The following is a 15,899-nucleotide window of genomic DNA, read 5'->3' on the forward strand; positions in this document are numbered from 1 at the left end:
CCATGATATCAGATAATTTCACCCAGTAACTTCATGTAGATGTTGAAAAGGAACAGGGAGAGTACTGAACTGTGCAGCATGCTGCAAAGGAGGAGCCATGGACTGGACACCTGACTCCCTATCCACACTGATTGAGACCGGCCTTAGAGAAAGGAGCCAAACCAGCGCCATGCTGGTCCAGTTTGATCTAGGGTAGAAACCGGGAGACTGTGAATTCCAGTCTTGAAAACCATCTGGGTGCTATTTGGCCAGTCACTCTCTCTCAGCCCTACTTACCTTACAGGGTTGTTGTAGTAAGGAAAATAGGAAGAAGAAAGAGTATTAGATATGTTTGCTGTTTTGAGTTGTTTATTAAAAAAATAACATAGGAGGGCTAAAACAAAAAACTGTGGGAAGCCCCGCCCCCCAGAATGAAATATTTTGGGGAATATTAAAAAGGCAGAATAGAATATTTCCCCTAAAGGAGAAATTGAAAAAAAAAAAACACTTAAGGAAGGGAGGCAGAAACCAGCCTCAGTTTCCCTGCCCGAAACAGAAACTGAGGAGGCCACCTTTTAGAAATGCAGATTTGTTAATCCATTCAGAAAGACTGGGTCAGGCAGAAACTCAGATAAGCAACCAGCCAAAATTTGACAAATTAAGTACAAACACCTAGGATTTGCATTTCCCCTTTTGCCTATAGAGCCATCCATGACCCCTACATGACCCCATAGGAATCCAGAAAGTATAAAACCCACCCACTCTAAACTCCATTTGGTCAGTTGTATCAGAATCACATGTGGTGATTGGTGGTTCTGCTTCCTTAATAAACTTTCTTTCCAATCAGCCTCCATGTTGTTTCCAGTGTCTTTCTTTCAGCTTGGAACTGAACCAGCTGGATTTTTCTTTTAACAAAACAAGGAAGGAAGGAAGGAAGGAAGGAAGGAAGGAAGGAAGGAAGGAAAGAAAGAAAGAATCAGCCAGCAAGCCAGCCTCGTTAGGCCCCTATAGGCTACCCGAGAAGCTTCACAGTATCTTTATTTGCAGATTGGATTAAAAAAATAAAATTAAAGGAAAGGAATTATTTTAAATATGAAAGTAATGATCCCCATAAGACAAACTCTTTTATTAAAAACAACACCATATGCTGAATGATGAGTACAGCCTTGTTCTTCACCTGACCCAGACTCTGGGAATGAGGCAGAATATTGTCAACTGCCAAATATTCTTGAGCAACTTCCATTTAGAATTCAGAAATTTGATTGTGTTATGTTAAGTTGCACATAAACCAAGGACTTATTTACTCTGTTGTGGATCTTTGTGTATTTTTTTCATCATCATTTCCTAGAACAGAACTTTGTGTACTCTGGGCCATAGTTCTTTTTCTGCTGCAAATATATATCAAAATGCTTCATTTTAGATTGAAATCTTGTCCTTTTCAGGGATTGCAATATTCACTGACGTTTTATATTTTTCAAAGTCCCACAGTCCCAATTTAATATGTTTCGACTCTTCCGGTTACTTCTGTAAGGCATATCTCTCTCCTTTCCCTCAAAATGTTAAAGTCGCCAGTAGCTTTACACAGGATTAGGCACATTTGGATAATAAATCTCTCTCCAAACACAGAAACAATACTAAAGTCCTCCAAAACATTCTAAATAAGCCAAAAGACCCAGTAGCCCTAGAAGAAGGAGGAGGAGGAGGTAGGTAGGGGGAGGAGGAGGAGGAGGAGGAGGAGTGTTTATAACATACAGTGTAAGGACTGTAACAGTCACTGTGTAGGACCAACAGGAAAAAACTAGCAGAACGCATCCATGACAACCAAGTAGCAGCCAGAAGACATGATGAAAATTCCTTAATTTTGCAACATATGGACAGACTCAACCATAGTTTCAACTGGGAAACTCAGAACATCCTAGATCACGCTAAATCCAAAAATGCCAGAGAATTCTGGAAGCCTGGTGCTCAAGACATATCAACCATTAACAGGAATATAGACATAAACAACACTGACATACCATTCAAATGACGCAATCAAAAAGCCAAAAAGGAAACAAAAAGACCCCCACCGTTTTCATAGTTCTGGGAGGTGCAACCAAAGCAAGTTTTCTTGTCCTCATTATAAACTTCTGTAGGAAGTTAGCACCCACCCCTCTCCTTAGAAGAATGAAATATTCTAGGAAATATTAAAAAGGCAGAATATTATATTTCCCTGGATAAGAAATGGAGAAACATGTTTTTTTTTAGGCAGGAAGCAGACCCACTCTTAATACCCCCCTCCACAATACCCCACAGCAAATGTCAGCACTTAAGAGATAAAGAGATGGCTAGGTGTATTTATGAGCAAATACCCTCACCCAAGATCCAACAAAGGTAGGATTAGCCCTCAGCCATAATAGGAATTGCCTAAAACCCTCTTCCTTACATCATCACACAGTAAGATTCAACCAAGCCTGGGATTCAATGCTACCAAGCCTCCATGTTTCCGGTGTCTTTCTCCCCACTTGGAATTGAACCCAGATGGACATTTCTTTCAACATTTCCCAACAGCTTCCTTCCAGATTTTGACTTTCTATCTGATGCTGTAAGCAACTTTTATGGACTCCTATCACTTAAATCAGCCAAATCAGCTAGTCAGCTAACTAAGGTATGTAGGAAGCACACCACAACAGTAGTGGGGGATTTTAACTATTCTGACATCAACTGGGAAACAAACTCTGCACCAAGTGGAAGATCCAACAGGTTCCTAAAACCTAGCAGACAACTTTGTTTCCCAAAAAGTAGAGAAGGGAACAAGGGAATCAGCCATATAGGACTTAATTCTCACTAACAGAGAGGAAATGATGGAAGGTGTTGAAGCCACAGGAACCTTGGGGGCAAGTGACCATGCAATATTGGAATTCAACATTATGCAAACACAAGTAGTAGAACAAAGTCAAACTAGAGTCTTGGACTTTAAGAGAGCTAATTTCAATAAACTTAGAAAGAGCTTGGGAAGAATTCCATGGATGAGAATCCTCAAGGGGAAAACAACTCAAGAAGCTTGGGAAATTTTGAAAAATGAGATTACAAAAGCCCAGTCTAGCACAATATCAATGAAGAAGAAAAATAACAGCTCCCAAAAGAAACCAGCATGGCTGCATAAAGAACTCTCTGACAAATTTAAAGACAAAAAAAAAAGATAAGTATAAAAAGTGGAAAGAGGAGGACATAACTAAGGCAGAATATCAGCAAATAGCCCGAGCCTGTAAAGATGAAGTGAGGAAAGCTAAGGCTCACAATGAAGAAAGGCTTGCCACAAAAGTAAAAGAATAACCAAAAAAAGAGCTTCTTCCAACATGTTAAAAACAAGAAAAAAGTTAAGGAAACAATTGGTCCATTGCTGGGAGAAAGTGGCAGGAAGGTGACAAGCAACAGGGAGAAGTAGAACTATTTAACTCATTTTTTTTGCATCTGTCTTTACACAAAGGAATAAAACAGTCCAATCTATCAAAAACAGCACCATAAAAATCAGATTAGGAACACAAGTTGAAATAGGGGAAAAATGGTAAGTGAGCACCTGTCTACCCTAGACGAGTTCAAATCACCAAGACTGGATGGATTACACCCTAGGGTTCTGAAGGAACTTGCAGATGAGATCTCAGAACCACTGAACTATAGATTTCAGAGATCCTGGAGCACTGGGGAACTACCAGAGGACTGGAAAAGAGCTGATGTGATTCCCATCTTCAAAAAAGGAAAAAAAAAGATCCAGGAACTATAGACCTATCAGCCTGACCTCAATACCAGGAAAGATTTTGGAAAAGATAATCAAGCAACGAATTAGCGAACACCTAGAAGCAAACAAAGTAATAGCCAAAAGCCAACATGGGTTTGTCAAAAACAGATCATGCCAGACTAATCTTATTGCATTCTTTGACAATGTGACAAAATTAGTGGACCAGAGGAATGCCGTCGATATAGTTTACTTGGACTTCAGTAAGGCATTTGATAAAGTAGACCATAACCTACTACTAGATAAAGTAGAAGAATGTGGGTTGGACAGCATCACCACCAGATGGATTCGTAACTGGCTGACCAACCGCACTCAACATGTAGTCAATGGAATTGCATCTACATGGAGGGAAGTATGCAGTGGAGTACCCCAAGGCTCTGTTTTAGGCCCAGTACTCTTCAACATCTTCATCAATGATTTGGATGAGGGAATAAATGGGGAACTCCTCAAATTTGCAGATGACACCAAGCTGGCAGGAATAGCCAACACTCCAGGAGATAGGCTTAAGACACAGAAAGATCTTGACAAACTTGAACATTGAGCACTATCTAATAAAATGAATTTCAAAGGTGAAAAGAGTAAGATTCTACATTTAGGCAAGAAAAACAAAATGCACAGGTACAATATAGGTGGTACCTTGCTCAATAGTAGTAACTGTGAAAGGGATCTTGGAGTCCTAGTGGACAACCATTTAAATAGGAGCCAGGCATGTGCAGCAGCTGCCAAAAAAGCCAACACAGTTCTAGACTGCATAAACAGAGGGATAGAATCAAGATCACGTGAAGTGTTAATACCACTTTATAATGCCTTGGTAAGGCCACACTTGGAATACTGCATTCATTTTTGGTCGCCACGATGTAAAAAAGATGTGGAGACTCTAGAAAGAGTGCAGAGAAGAGCAACAAAGATGATTAGGGGACTGGAGACTAAAACATATGAAAATCGGTTGCAGGAAATGGGTATGTGTAGTTTAATAGAAAGAAGGACTAGGGGAGACATGATAGCAGTGTTCCAATATCTCAGGGGTTGCCACAAAGAAGAGGGAGTCAAACTATTCTCCAAGGCACCTGAGGGCAGAACAAGTAGCAATGGGTGGAAAGTAATCAAGGAGAGAAGCAACTTAGAACTGAGGAGAAATTTCCTGACAGAACAATTAATCAGTGGAACAGCTTGCCTCCAGAAGTTGTGAATGCCCCAACACTGGAAGTCTTTAAGAAGATGTTGGATAGCCATTTGTCTGAAATGGTATAGGGTTTCCTGCCTAGGCAGGGGATTGGACTAGAAGACCTCCAAGGTCCCTTCCAACTCTGCTATTGTATTGTATTGTATTGTGTTGCGTTGCGTTGCGTTGCATTGCATTGCATTGCATTGTATTGTAAATATCTCTACATATTTTTCTGACCTCTTCTTTTTCTATATAAATCATTAATAAGTTTAAGGGGCATTTTGTTTCTACTCTGTCCACCAGTGACGTGCAGTGAGGTTTATGGCTGGTGAGGCTGGTGACGTCATCAGGAAGGCGGGGAATGGGACCACGTGATCCCATTCCCCGCCTTCCTGAGCGTGCTCCGCCGGCTCGTGCTCCGCAGTCCTCGAAAGCGACTGGGGAACGACGAGAACCTTCCTGCCTCTGCTGGACTTTGCGCGCTCCTCGCGACTGCATATTGGTCGCTGACCCGCCGGACTGCCTCAGCGCCATTCTGGATACCTCCGTCCGGGCGTGCCCGGGAGCTGCGGAGGGCGGAGGCAGAAATGTTGTCGGCGCTGCCGGATGACGAAGGCACGAAAGCGACTGTATATATAGTGTAGTATATACACTATAGTATATATATTGTAGTATATATTGTCAGGCCTGTAATTATATTCTTTTTAGGATCTTTGGCCTGCCACACTTTCTTATAATTTTCTATGCTGTTTCAATAGTGTAGTAGTTGGGAGGGGGGAATAGAAAGGAGTAGGATTGTAGAATGGATTGTTGACATTCTTTTGTAGAAGCCAAGGTCATCTTTTGTCTCCGCACATCGACACCTGGCCGGAAGAAGATGGGTGTACATGCCAGCGTGGAAGATGATGATTGGGACATGTGATGGATTTGTGGGTGTGGGGAGAGATCATGAACTTTCAACTGGTTGAACTTAGAGAATGTACTTCCAGAGTTGAAATAATGTTAGGGTTCTAAATACCATGCAGAAATAAATCATTGTCCAAGGCAAAACATCCTTTATGGTGCAATTTATTCCATAGCCGTGCTAATATGCTTGCGCAAGCATGTTAGCACGGCTATGGAATAAATTGCACCATAAAGGATGTTTTGCCTTGGACAATGATTTATTTCTGCATGGTATTTAGAACCCTAACATTATTTCAACTCTGGAAGTACATTCTCTAAGTTCAACCAGTTGAAAGTTCATGATCTCTCCCCACACCCACAAATCCATCACATGTCCCAATCATCATCTTCCACGCTGGCATGTACACCCATCTTCTTCCGGCCAGGTGTCGATGTGCGGAGACAAAAGATGACCTTGGCTTCTACAAAAGAATGTCAACAATCCATTCTACAATCCTACTCCTTTCTATTCCCCCCTCCCAACTACTACACTATTGAAACAGCATAGAAAATTATAAGAAAGTGTGGCAGGCCAAAGATCCTAAAAAGAATATAATTACAGGCCTGACATATATATTATATACTATTATTTCATGAAGAGACGTGAGGCTCTGCCTCCCCTGCCTCCCCTGACCGCACGTCCCTGCTGTCCACTAAGTTGGATTATAAACACCTACAAAACTGTCAAGACTCATCAGACTATGTAATAAGGCAGCATCTGGAGTTTTTAGTGTCAAAATTTCCTATTTTTTTAAATGTAAGTTTCCACCCTTATGATATCCAATGCAAGTCATGGAGGAATAATCCTCTAATGGAATGAAATCTGGCAGAGTTGGCCCTACACATATTTCCTTTCTAGGCCACCAGTTCTCAAAATCATCCATTTGGATGAGAATATTAAAAAAAAACCTTGGGAAAAGCCAGAGGTAGAATTTTCATATGTGTATACATTGGAATCTTACATAATCAGACACACAGCTTTAGCAACTTTATTTGGCAATTCAAATAGCAGCAGCAGCATTTTAAGAAATGGACTAGGCTGACTGGGTTTTCCCCATCTGCGTTAAATAAAAGCTTAAGGGGTAAAAAAGAGATACACAGCATGTTTGTCCATCCTCTTTATGGTCAATGAGTAATATCATTTAAATCCACACTTCTGCCTTTTGGGTTTTTGTTTTTTTTTAAGCTATAGAGGAGTCCAAAATCAGCAACTTTGAGGATCTAAGAGTGCCTGGCAGTTCCATTCTAGCAGCTGTTTTACAGCAATGCTTTGTGTATGGTGAATCTGCCTTTCTCATTTTATCTGATTTAGCTTAAGCATGTTAGTGAGAGAATCCTGCTCAAGATCAGCATATATGTAGACAGTGGGTGGGATTCAGCCAGTTCGCACCAGTTCGGGAGAACCGGTTGTTAACTTCCTGAGCAGTTTGGTGAACTGGTTGTCGGAAGAAATCATTAGGGCAGAGAACAGCTTGTTAAATTATTTGAATCCCACCACTGCATGCAAGCTTTCTCCTCTAATCAGTTCCATGGCAAAATTATCCCATTAGCACCTGTAGAAAACAGATAAACCTATAAGAAGAAGCTGGGAAGAGGGTGTGAGGAGGATCTGGTTGCAACAGTTGTCACCCCATTGATTGCTACTGTTGCTTTGGCTGGCCCTCACTGCTCTATGTCCATCTCTCTTGATGCTGAACACTTAGTGTAAGAGGATGACCTTTCAGAAGAAGTGTATGATCTTGGGTCAAGGGTATACAATAGCTGTGCTCCCCTGCTAGAAACTCCAAATGAGCTCAAACTGGGAAAAGAAAATTGAGATCTTCACTAGTGGAATGATGGTCCCTTGTCAAGATCTAGTCCTTGCACACAATGTATGCTACTTTAAAAAAAAAAATTAAGACAGTCACATGCTTTTCCCCTGGGTGTGTGAATGTCTAGATTTTTTAAAAAATCTAATTTTGTATCCTATTTTATTGCACACTAAGCATTTATCCATGCAACTGATAGGAGTTGAGCCCAATTCTGTGGCACCTATTTTTATAGCTAATTGTAATATACTTTTCATGCTGCTGTTTTAACTGTACTTTCTGAGGATTTCAATTGTATGCTGCCTCAATGGGTTGAAAAGCAGGGCATGAAATTAGGGCAATGAAATCTTCACATCCATTCTTCCAATAAGCTTTAAACCTACCTATCAAGGAGCCTAATTTTAGAAGGGGAGGGGGGAGAAACAAAATTGCCTTGGAAGCATTGTCTAGAGGCAGCAGCTGGGCATCGCCCAGAATATCTGTCCCAGTATTGTCTTTTGCAAGGGCTGAAAATGTTGGGATTGGGACAATCTGAACAAGGCATTGTTGCTAGTGGTGGTTCATGTATATTTTAAGGAAAAAGGAATTAGATGGATTTCATTGGGGGTTTTTTTCTGCCTTGAAAACATTCACTACCACCTGAATGGAAAAGTGTATAGGCAAGTTTTCAGTGAACGTGAATTGATTCAGGATTATATAGGAACCAACAGAATCCCATAGGACTTTGGTAGAGTAATGTACAAGCTACAACGTGACCAGTGTAGAAGAAAGGAAGAAAACCATCCTTTCAGGGTGAGTTTCTCTAGGTGTTAGGTTATCCTAGCATTAGCTTCATAATAAAGTTTGGATTTGGAAAATGGTTTGAATTTGGAAAAAAGCTAATGGTTTTAAATTTGTTGCATTCTATATTTTGTAATTTAGTTTTATTGTTGTAAGACACTTTGAGTGCTTATGTGTATAAGAAATTGGAATGAATATTTGGAACTGTGTGAGAGATCAACCTATATATCTCTTACTATTCTCTTACTAGTCTCTTAAAAGGGGACTCCATGTTTCCTCCACGAATTTAGGCAGTTTCCAAAGAAGCCTAGATGGCAGCTTCTTTGGAGTTAACAAGGCACTCTGAGGCTCTAGTGATTTACTTGGGCGGAAAAGCTCCATTTCTGTTAAGAAGGTCCTAGCAAACAGTACTGGAAATACAGTAGATAAACAGGAATACGGAGATGCATGGACTTTTGATATTTATTTTAGAAAAGTTTTTAAAGCTGTTACAGAAGTTTTCCAGTAATCTCCGGATGTCAACAGCAAGCTTTAATAATGAAATCAAGGCTTAAATCTTTGCATTGTCTGTCTGTCTGTCTGTCTGTCTGTCTGTTGCCCTCTCTCTCTCTCTCTCTCTCTCTCTCTCTCTCTCACACACACACACACACACACACACACACACACGCACGGACGGACGGAGTGGTGGTGGTGGTTAGAGAGAAACAGAGAGTTATGGGCATGAAGCTGTTGTCTTTTGGTTGGGAAGATCAATTTGCATCCAGTCCTTGTTATGGTAACAGGTTGATTGCCCCCCTGGTTGTTTGCTTATGACCACGTGAGGCCTTGTTCTCTCTGTTGAATTACGGGAACAGGGCTGTGAAAACTCTCCAGGTCATTGTACTCAACTAACTGATAATCATAGACCAAATCAATGTGTACACAGAAACAGTTTGCTTCTTTCGTTCAAAAGCTGCCTTCACACAACATTCTAGGCCAGGTTTATTTAACGTAGTCTAACTGAACAAAATACATTTTATGTGAGAAAGTACTTTTTTTTTTTACCCCTTAGAAGGGAATATTAAGCATGCCATGAAACCATTTTACCTTAAGCTTAACAGGAAAGAGGAGGGGGGAGCATTAAAATTTCTAAAATTGGGAGTGGCTAAACCATAATTAACAAACCAGAGTGGCTGGTGACACCATGCTAAGCCATACAAACTACAGTTTGCCTTAATGTGCAGCCTTAAACTTTAAGTTGCACGTTGAACTTAGATTCACCAAGTTTAAATTCTAGTCTCTGGCAGATGTTCCTTTGGAAGACTGAATATAATTCTACCATGAATGATAATATGCTCCATAAACCATTTGTGCTCCAGAGAGTTTGTTATTGTAGTAGTGTGTACCAGGAAAGTATTTCTGTATATCTGTGAGGAACAATGGTCTTGGAGACCAGGCTACTGTTGAATTGCAACAGAGCTTCACCATTGCAACACTTTGGTTTTCCTCAGCCAAGTGAATGGTAGTGTCTTTACCTCTCCCTTGCCCATGGTGACCAGAGAAAGTGTCTAAACATCTCTAAGTGACAACGTCCCATTGCTGTATCCTATTCTGCCTCTAAGGATCATCTCTACTCATTGGTAGTAATCTCACCTTCCTCCAAATTAAGGAGTATCAAAGCCAAGCTGATTTTCCACATTTTGAGACTGCTCAAAAGAGTTAAGGGAATGACCGTTGTCTTACCTGAACGGTCGTTCTCATGGCGCTGCGGAGAGTACAAGGATGGGTTAACACAGCCTGTTTGCCCATGGACTGAGTAGATTTTTCCCCTCTGGCCACGCCTCCTTTGCCTCTTCTGGCTCAGTTTTAAAAACGAGGTCTTGTCCGACGAAGACGTTCTCAGCTCACACCTGTGCAAAGATACAATCTCGGAGCTAAACAATCACCCTGGGTGGGTCTTGTACTCTCCGCAGCGCCATGAGAATGACCGTTCAGGTAAGACAACGGTCATTCTCCATAGCGCTGCTTGGAGAGTACAAGGATGGGACATGCCCAAGCTATTGTGTCCCAGGGCGGGAAGAAGTGACATTGTCCGGAGCCTCAATAACCTTCTGTAATACTCTACGGCCAAAAGAGGCTTCGGCAGAGGCAAAGGAATCGATCTTGTAGTTTCTAATGAAGGCCGTGGGAGACGCCCACATGGCTGCTCTGCAAATGTCCAAAATAGATGCTTGAGTCGCCCAGGCCGCGGTCGTGGCTGCACTTCTGGTGGAATGTGCCGTTACACGAGGTGGAACCGGCTTGCCCTGCAGGTCATATGTCATCTTAATGCAAGCTCGCAGCCACCGACCTATGGTTGAAGATGACACCTTGTGACCCAGCGAGCCTGGTTGAAAAGACACAAAGAAGGCCTCGGAGTGCCTGATGTCCTTAGTCCGTTTCAGGTAAATGCGGACTGCCCTTTGTACGTCCAATTTGTGCCACCTGCGCTCCTTGGAGTGTTGAGGGCTGGGACAGAAGTTCGGGAGGATAACCTCCTGAGACCTGTGAAAATGAGAATTCACCTTCGGCATGAAGGCGGGGTCTAACCGTAGGATGACCCTGTCTGGGTGGATGATGCACAGCTCTTCCTTGGCCGAGAAGGCCGCAATCTCAGATACTCTTCTGGCTGAAGTAATGGCTATGAGGAAGGCAGTCTTAAGAGTCAGATGTCGAAGAGATACCTTCCTCAAAGGTTCAAAGGGAGCCGCTGTCAATGCCTGCAGGACAAAGGGTAGGTTCCAGGTCGGGTACCTGTGCACCACCTGGGGTCGGATGTTGTAGGCCCCCTTCAAGAAGCTCTTGACCTGAGGATGGTGACTCAGGGATTGAGGTTGGTGTCTGGCTAAGATGGTGGATAATGCAGCCACCTGGCGCCTGAGAGTGGCTGGTGCCAGTCCTTTGTCCAAGCCCTCTTGTAGGAAGTCCAATAACTGAGGGATGGACGCTTCCACACTGTCAATGTCCCGTTTGCTGCACCAGGAAGAAAAGGCAGCCCAAGTCGCGTCATAAATGCGAGTAGTGGCCGGATGTCTGGAAGCTTGGATGGTTTTAATGACGTTGTCTGAGAGGCTCTGGTCCTTTAGGAGCTGCCCCTCAAGTGCCACACGGCTAACTGCAACCATTGGGGCTCTGGATGGTTGATGGCCCCTTGACGCAAGGATACCTGGTCTGGAGGAATTCTCCACGGTTGCTCCACAGACAGATCGACTAGGTCCGCGAACCAGGATCTCCTGGGCCAATGTGGAGCCACCAGAATGAGCTCCGCCCCCTCCTTCAGCAGCTTGTAGATTACCTGCGGGATCAGAGGGAGGGGTGGAAACGCGTAAAGAAGCCCTGGAGGCCAGTTGGACCTCAGGGCATCCGTCCCCTCCGCTTGTGCTGACTTGTAGCGGGAGAAGAACCGCTGGAGCTGTGTGTTTGCTGCCGAGGCAAACAGGTCGACCTGTGGGAGACCAAACCTCCTTACCACCTGTGCGAACAGGTCCGGATGAAGTTGCCACTCCGAGTTGTCGATGGTCTGACGGCTCAACCAATCCGCACTCACATTGCTGGTTCCGGAGATGTGATCCGCCCTCAGCGACGCTAAGTGGATCTCTGCCCATCGTCCTATGGCCTCCGCCTCTGACATGAGTCTTTTGGAGTGGGTCCCTCCTTGTCGGTTCACGTGAGCCTTTGTGGCCACATTGTCGGTCAGTAGCAGAACGTGGAGCCCCTTCAGCTGTTCTGCAAATCTCTTCAGCGCAAGCCGGGCTGCCCTGAGTTCTAGCCAATTGATGCTCCAGGCTGCCTCCGCGCTGGACCACCTGCCTTGCGCCAGCTGACCTTGGCAATGCGCCCCCCAACCGTAGAGACTGGCGTCGGTCGTTACCACGATCCTGTCGGGTTCTCTGAATAGGCAGCCCTTCTCCACTGCTCGAGACTGCCACCAACTCAGAGACCGAGTCACTCTTGGTGGGATGCGAACTTTCCTGGTGGAGTTGCTGGTCTTTGCTCTTTGCATTGGAAGTAAGAACCATTGCAGTTCCCTTGCATGAAGACGTGCCCAGGGAACTATGTTGAGGCAAGAAATCATGATCCCTAACAGTTGGGATAGCTGCACCACCTGCCAGGACCTGTTCCTGCGACACGACCGGATCCTGCTCCTGAGGTTGCGGATTCTTTCCGGAGACAGGGACACCTGGCAAGATACCGAGTCTATCATGGCGCCCAGGTGTTGTATGCGTGTGGCAGGAGTCAGGTTGCTTTTTTCCATGTTTACGGAAAAACCGTGGTCTTGTAAGGTGTGAACTGTGACGTTTACATCTCTCACCGCTTGCTGCTGGGTCCTTGAGTGGATGATGATGTCGTCCAGATAGCACTCCAGGCGGACTGGAAGCTTGCGCAGGTGGGCCGCCACAGCTGCAAGAAGCTTCGTGAACGTTCTGGGTGCAGAAGAAAGTCCGAACGGAAGCGCCCTGTATTGGAAGTGCTTTCCGTTGTAACACAAGCGCAGGAACTTCCTGTGTGCAGGATGGATGGGCACATGCAGGTACGCCTCCTTGAGATCGATGGAGGTGAGCAGATCCCCTTGTCGTCTGCAGCTTAGGATCGACTGGAGAGACTGCATTTTGAAGCGCTTGTAGGCCAGATGTCTGTTCAGGCGCTTCAGATCTAAAATGGCCCTCCACCCCCCTGAATTTTTGGGGACCAGGAAGAGAATGGAATAGAACCCCCTCCCTTCCTGTTCTGGAGGAACTGCCTCTATTGCGTTGATCTGCAGAAGATGATCTATCTCTGCCTGCATGAGAGCCCTCTTTACAGGGTTCTTGGATAGTGGGCAGCGAACAAAGGTCCGCGGAGGAGAGGATAGAAACTCCAAGGTTAGACCCCTCCTGATGGTATTTAAGACCCACTTGTCCGAGGTTGTTTCCTCCCAACGGTCTGCATAGAATTGCAGGCGGCCCCCGATGGGAGGAGACCCCAGACGGTCACTTCCCACGTCTAAACTGACGGTTGTGGGATCCCCCACGAAAGGGCTTCCGAAAGGACCCCTGATTGGATTGTCTGCCCCTGGAAGAAAAGTTGTTTCGTTCCTGGGACCTGTCAGAGGACTGGTTAAACTGTCTTTGGGAGGAATATGAAGAGGAGGAGGCCTGGGCACCTTCCTGTGCCCGAAAGGCCTGTTTCCTGAACGAGCCCTGACCTTTCCTGTCATGCTTCCTGAAGGTGGAAGGAAGGACCTTCCTCTTATCCTTTGTCTCAATTAGGAATTTCTCTAGGGAATCCCCAAAGAGGTTCTCTCCCTTGAATGGAGCTGAAGCCAGCTTCCACTTAGCCTTCATGTCCGCCTGCCAGTGCCGAAGCCAAAGCAGGCGGCGAGAAGTGATGTTGGACGCTAGTGCCCTGGAGGCGAATTTCGCTGCATGCAGGGATGCATCAGAGGCATATTCCACAGCCGTAATGATCTTGTTAAGATCATGTTGCCAACGAGATGCTTCAGATGGGGGCTGAGATCTGAGTTGGCGCAGCCATAATAGGGATGCCCTCGTAAAGAACGAGGCAGAAGTGGAGGTTTTGATCGCCCAGGCAGCCGCCTGGTGCGTTTTGAGACAAGCCTTTTCTGCCCTCTTATTCTCTGCCTTTAACCCTTCTAATAACTCGGCCGGGAGATTAGAATTAGAGGTCAGAGAGACCACAGGGGCATCCACTTCTGGAGGCTTCAATACATCCTCCAGCCTAGGTTCTAAGGGATACAATGATTTGTCTGCGCCACTGGGGTTGGCCAGGGTACCTGGCTGTGCCCATTGGCGCTGGATAACCTCCATGAACATGTCAGGGACTGGTATCAGTTCTGGGTCAGGGGTTGTTTCGCTGAACAACCCTGCCATGAGGTCCTGGGAAGTAGAGGGGACTTCCTTGTCCTTAGGTTTGGCACCAAGCTCAGTAGAGGCTCTGGCCTTGTGTAAGATGGACTTGAATAAGGCTGGCTTAAAGAGACCAGTGAAAGAGGGCTTGTCTGGAGGCATATCCTCATCCTCCGAGAGAGCAAAGTCCTCAGCAGTCTCCTCCTCCCACGTAGACACCTCTGTGGTGATAGAAGTGCCCGGGGAATCGAGTACTCTGGTCCTCTTTTCCCCCAGGGGGCGAGTAGGCCTAGAGGCCTTGCCACCCCTGCCTTCCTGTAGTCTCATGGCTTCTACCACACCCTGGGAAATAGCCTGCGTGATGAGATCCCTCATCTCTGCTGACATAGCTGGGCCCTTGTCCTCTACAGGCCTGGATTGGGCATAGGCCTGTCCCCTGGCACTCCTAGGAGGATCTCTCTGATCCTCTGCATGAAAACAGCATTGAAAGGAGGGGATATCCTCCCTGACTGAAGAGCTAGGAGAACCTGGATAACCCAGAGAGGCTGCAGGGGATCCTGACATGGAATCCCTATCACAGAAGGATGGGGATCTATCCTCCATCTCCTCCCCCTGCTCTATCTCCCTCTGGATGGGTGGGGAAGGAACTGGCCCAGCCTCACTTGGTAAGGGTGCAGAGGGAACCTGGGGCCTAGCAGACTTGTCCTTTAGGGAGTCCTGCCCCTTGTCCCCTTGAATTTTGGGGGCCTTGCTCCCAGCTGAAGAGTGGGAAGCTTTCCCCCCAGTGCCCTTGTTCCCCTTTCTCCCCTGGCCTGAGGGATCTGGCCTACTGCGCTTTGCAGATGGCCCTGCCAGCTCCTCCCTTCGCTCCAAACCTTCATCAGCCATCCCTGGTTGATCTTGAGTCGAAGAGGTCGCTGCTGAGGGAAGGGCAGTGGACGCTGGCCCGACGGCTCCAGAAGCGTCTGCAGACTCAGATGGGAGGCTGGATCAGGCACCAGGACACTCCTTGCCGCTTCCCCTTAGGTGTCTGGGGAACTTCAGGCTTGCTGGAGACCCAGGCAAGCCCTCGCAATCCTTCGCGGCTGTCTGTTTGAGGCGGAGAGGCTCTGCTGCTTGCTGCTGCTTCCGGACAGTAAAAAGACTCCAAAAAAAATGGCCGCCGGTTCTTCTGCGCGCCAAAAGCCTCACTTAAGGGTCAGGCGCTTCCTATTGGCTGCAGCCGAAAAGCGCGCCAAAGCAGCGCTTTTCAAAATGGCCGCCGCTCTCCCGATCGGCAAAAGACGCCGTTTGGAGAAGCAAGGGCTTTTTTAAAAGCCTCTCCTCCAAAACAACCAGGGAAACACGGGGATTGCCGTCCTTCCCTGCGCTCGCCAGCAGACGCCGGACGAGCGGCCTCGCTTGTTCCCCCAGCTGCGACTAAGCAGCTGTGGAACCGATCGCTGCCTCAGCCTTGCTTTAGCAAATCCTCTTCTTGGTCAAAAAATAGAAAAAAGGAAAATAAAAAGTCAAAATAATAAAACCTGGGGAAAAATCCTAATAACAACTAAATATCAACACATAAAATACTCTAAAATTACTAT

Source organism: Natrix helvetica (assembly GCF_964273705.1).
Source record: "Natrix helvetica genome assembly, chromosome: 2".
NCBI lineage: Eukaryota > Metazoa > Chordata > Lepidosauria > Squamata > Natricidae > Natrix > Natrix helvetica.